The sequence below is a fragment of the Solanum tuberosum genome, unplaced genomic scaffold (assembly GCF_000226075.1).
Source record: "Solanum tuberosum cultivar DM 1-3 516 R44 unplaced genomic scaffold, SolTub_3.0 scf00657, whole genome shotgun sequence".
Taxonomy (NCBI): Eukaryota; Viridiplantae; Streptophyta; class Magnoliopsida; order Solanales; family Solanaceae; genus Solanum; species Solanum tuberosum.
In genome coordinates this window covers 141,311-146,730 of record NW_006239577.1, presented here as the reverse complement: position 1 = coordinate 146,730, position 5,420 = coordinate 141,311, and the positions used below count along the sequence as shown (strand labels likewise).

At 31.1% G+C, this 5,420-nt stretch overlaps 1 long non-coding RNA gene across 1 annotated transcript; it reads right to left on the bottom strand.

Annotated features, from left to right (window-relative positions):
- Positions 1 to 588: 588 nt before the first annotated feature.
- On the bottom strand, positions 589 to 2,264 carry LOC102581523 (uncharacterized). Its single transcript, XR_368896.2, has 2 exons — positions 2,083 to 2,264; positions 589 to 1,096 (listed from the first exon to the last, which is right to left on the bottom strand). It is a non-coding gene; the product is annotated as an uncharacterized lncRNA (long non-coding RNA).
- Positions 2,265 to 5,420: the final 3,156 nt, after the last annotated feature.

Here is a 5,420-nt window from a genome sequence, read left to right as displayed (position 1 = left end):
AAATCGAATTTCCAAAATGACAGAGTCGCCACTTAATTTTTTTTTAGTAAAAATCAAGAAAAAACTTTAAGGTTTTCAAAAGATTTAAAACAGATAAAATCAATTGAAAAGGGTTCGAAGTTCAAATGTACATTTCGAGAAGGTTTTAGGCCCTCAAATGTCCGCTAACTTGCGGTTGACCGGCGATTTGACTAAAATGATTTTGAAAAATTTTGAAATTTTAACTTAAGTAAAAGAATTTATTTATTTTAACTAATTTTTTTTTTTTAAAAATTTAACTAAGTAAAGAACTCACGACTTTGACTAATTTTGAAAGTTTTAACGAAGTAAAAGAATTCATTTGTTTTAACTAATTATTTTTAAAATTTTAATTTAGTAAAAGAACTAATTTATTTTAACTAATTCATTATTACTATTTTTTTTTTTTTTTTTCATTTTTTATTCATCTTAAGGGGAAACGAACTAAAGGGGGATTTTCTAAAGGGGAATAGTTCATAAAATGTCAACAAGCCTAATATTAAAATAAAAAACTAAGTAATAAAATAATATATACTTTAATTCGAAAATAAAATGAAATGACCATTCTCGGGGGAATTTAATTAAATTGAATCATAAGATAATCAAAGTGTTAGTCAAATACAATAAAATAAATAAGAGAGGGAAAGGAAGTATATTGAATTTGGGCCAAACAAATTCCTAAATCTGCAAAAATAACAACTCATTGGGCTTTTGACCCATTTCCATCTTCATTGATCATGATATACATGAAGTGTATATCCGAGGTATACACCATATATATCGCTAATTTTTAGACTCTCGGACCTGTAATTTTGTTTCAATTCTGTATTTTCGCCTTTTCCACCTGTAGTTCTCACGTTTTTCCCTGTATGTTGTTATTTTTCGACTGTATACTCATGTATACATCTGTATACAAGTTGTATTTCAGCTTGTTTTCGAGTTTCCGGAACATGAGAATTCAACTTCCAGCCAGTATTGTCAATTTCCAACCTGTACACCATTATGATTGACTCGATAACGGTGTTGGATTTCAATCCGATTCCAAATGCAAGGGAAAAGTCTCGTGGACTCAAGGCAACTATCACATACAAAAGGAATACAACAAAGATTAATATTCACACTTAAAGGGCGAACCATGAATTATTTAACAAAATTACGCAACTATATACAAATAAAAAAAAAAAAAAGTTGAAGAAAAGAAAATCACCAATTGGTCATTCAAAAGAAAATTAAATATGCTAAAATCATGCTTAGACTATAAAACTAAGTATGCGACAATCATGCTTGGACTATAACATATAATAGTTGTGCTCAAACTAACCGAAGTTCCACTTAAAGAATTGAAATTTCACAAGAGAATAAGGCAACAGATGGAGGCATATTGACAAAATGCAAGAACAAAACAGAGGCAACCATGAACTCATCCATTCTTTAACAATACAACACATAGAGGAATATATGAACTAATCGAAATACTACTAACACAAGATATCTAACAAAATAATAGAAGTAAAATAAAGAATGTATAATACTATGACATAATGAATATATATATCATGAGAATGCCAAGAGTAAGAAAGATTCATTTTATTTTATTTTTTACAGTAAGGCATGTTAGATTTGTCTAAAAAAAAAGAGAATTATGAACAATAAATGACAGAAAGCATTCTTCCTTTCACAGCAAACACAAAGATTTAAGTCTAATATCAAACCCAAATAAAAGATGGAAGGAAAAAATAAAAAGATAAAAATCACGAACTACTAAACTTGCACTTGAACATCAAACTATTTTAAGCAAAACGAGTCATAGATTCAGCCGACTTCTTCAAAGCAGAATAAAATGAACCAACAGTAAGACAACTCAAACTTTTAACTATCAAACTTTCATCTTCAACAACTAAGGAGAAATATCAACTAAGACATTAAACCGAGCGATTATCGAACACTAACAGTGAATCAAGATGAAACAGATGCATTCATGAGAGGGAGAGAAAGAGCCAGCAGAGAGCTTCAAATATCAAATGAAACGCCAACTAAGACGAGTTAAGATCAAAATAAGTTTACCTTTCGGGGAGCAGCGAACTTGGGACAGCCGAGCTGGAACGAGCTCTTCCACCACACGACCACGAACACCGACAACAAACCAGAGAAAACGAGCAAAGACTCTAGCAAACCGAAATTCTCACTCTTTGATTCTAGTTTTCTGTATGTACTCCCAAATTCCAGCAACTTCCTCTTAGTATTTTCTTTTCTTTTCTCTAATGATTCTCTAACACAAAAATATTTTTAACTCCGAAAAAAATCCCCCCTTGCAAATGAACATCAAAGGCGTTATATAGGGGAAACTTAGGGTAGATTTTGGGATGGAAAAAAGGGGGGGAAATCGGGTAGATTTTTGGACGAATTCCAAATTCAAAAATTGAATTCTTTACCCAATTCAAACAAACACCTTTTCCTTGAGGTTTTGGGCTCATTCCGAAAAGGTAAAGGGGGCGGACGGATGGGATCAAATCACCCGTCCTTGAGGTGCTACGTGTCTCCATCTCGTAGCTGCAAGGACGGAGGACGCGTGCTTTTGCCGCTATCGTCGTCATCCCATTCTGGGTTTCTGATAATGTTGAAGGAAACATAGTGGTGGATTGTTGTTGTTAACGTTGGAATAGAAAAGAAAAGAAAAAACAAAGGGGTTGGGTATTGTTGGAGGTTTGGGTCGGCTGGAAAATGATGGGGTTGGGTTGGAATTAATTGGTTGGGCTGATTTGGAGCATAATTTGGGTTGGAATTAAATGACCCAATTTTTGGGTCTTAAAGAATTGGAAGCTAAGATAGGAAATAGCTATATTCGCAATTACAAAATAACTAACAAATTACAATTGTAACCAATTTAAGTTGAAATTTTAGCCATATTGAATTAAATTGGCGAATTTGGCTAACAACAAAATAAGATGAATTAGTATCAATTAATGAACTTCTTAACCTTAGCGAAATAAAATAATTAACTTAATTATAAGATAATTAATTTAAATACAAACCAATTAATTCAAAATTAAAACATATAATTCAAACTAAAACTAAATAAATAAAAATACATATCTTATCAGTGTAGAAATCTTTCGATATGATTTTCAAATATTTATAAAATATACTAATTACAGATATATAAAATTACATGAAATATATATTATTTATAAATTATGAAAATCGACCAAAAATCACTTAAGATGACTTTGCAGAGTATTTGAATTTTATAAAACTAATTATTCTAAATTGTTTGGAAATTAAGAAGCTCGTGAATTAATTCCTATCGGGGAGGGTCAAAATTGGGTGTCAACAAATGTCATGATATTTAATTTGGGCCATGGGTGGGTAAAGTATAGAAAATGGGTGGGTTTTCAATTTTTTTTGGATAAATAAATAAATAAAAATCAGGTAAGTTATTTAGATGATGCCATGTGTCAATCTGTTAGTCTTAAGGGTATAGATGATCCAAAAATAATTGACGGTAAGGGTATATATAACCTTAAAGTATAACGGAGGGTATTAACATACCATTTATGATTGTTCGGGGTATATTTGTCCATTTTCCCTTATTATTAATATACCAAGTGATATTTGCTGCAAGTTCATAACAATTCTGAGGTTCCAAGCACTTTTGAGGTTTAGAACACTTCAAAGTTTTCAAACATTTTTGAGGTTCATCTATTATATATTTAGAAGGAGGATTGTCAAGATGTTCTAATTGAAGTTAACAAAGAGGGATCCCAAATCATGAATGATCAAGCAGACTTCAACAACTCATCATTTGTATGTAGTTCTCAATTTTTATCTTCATAAGTTTGACTTTATAATTGTATATAATCCGTTCATTTGAAATTTTTTTTGTTTATTATTTTATAACAGCAGGATTTATTAAATGTTATATACAAGCAAACTGAAAAGATGGAAAAGGAAGAATTTACAGATACAAACAAACTAGGATCATTCAATGCCAATAAATTAGTTGTTGAAGAAGTTTTCATGTGTCCATCACCTCTTCAGATGGTACATGATGACCAATCAAACCTTTATTCAGAAAGAAGCATGGTGTTACATCCTTTGTTAGTTGTGGACGAGCACACACCATTACCAATTCCTAGTGAAAGGCGTCCTGGCCAATTCAACACCTCGCCTTCTGTGAGATCATTCGAATCAGAGTGTGGTATAACAAAATTTATTGTTTACACAATAATACAGACATACCAATAAATGTTAGTCTTATAATGATTATTTATGACTTTATACATTTCAGGTAGTTCATCAAGGTTTCCTTTCACCTTTGATTTGAAACATTCATTTGCTTCAATGTCGGATGTGGATCTTATAACTATGTATATGCATTTTTGGAAATGGTTAAATGAAGGCATGCTTGTTAAGCACAACACAAAGTAAATTGTTTTGCACTTACTAAATATACAAATTTAATTATATATACGTATATTTGTATAAAGCTTTTGATTTTGATTTTGTTAAGAAGGGCAAAGAGAAGCGATACAAAAAGAAAAAAGTTGTCTTACAATTGTGGTTTCATTTTGAAATTGTCACTGTCCAAAACAAGAACTGTTCTATAAGCTTGCATACAAAGATCAATTGTTTGATGACTCGGTAAGTGTGATATTATTTATTTCATTATACAATTGATATATTCTGTATAAATGACAATTTTATACAAATTATACCTACTTATTTTTACAGCACATAAATGTCATTTTATATTACATACGCAAAAAAGCCAAGTACTCTGACAACAATACATTCAGTTTTATCACTGCCGATTGCAATTTCAATAATTTGATTGACAACATCTGGAATGCTTATTATATCATTACTGATATGGTCTGCATAAGCAACAACATATAGTCTACAGTCGCTGAAAATAAAATACATCAAATCTTATGGTCAGTACAAAATTAACAATAACAATAGAAATAAAAATAACCATAATAAAACTTACAAGCTTTCTTCATTTTGTTGTGGTATATCCTTGACATAAATCATTTCAAACGAGTCAATTTCAGAGTGGGACTTGTATTTCGGGTGTGAAGATATGTCAATGTCTTTCTTCCCGTAAAAATCAGACTTAGATGGATACATGGGAATAAGATGTGCATATTTCTCGATCTCATTTCCAAGTTTTGAATCATGTAGTGCACCACCACTAAGAGAATCATAGATCTATATACATCTATCATTAAAGGACACAACGATCAAAATCCAGTGAAAGATCTCCTAAATGTTAACAGGAATGATAATGTTATCAACTGTGTGCCAAGGTGCAGCAACATGCATTCGATTAAGAGTTCACACGTATTCGATATGGTGCATTATTGTGGAATTATGGAATGCAAAAGATCCAATCCGATGCC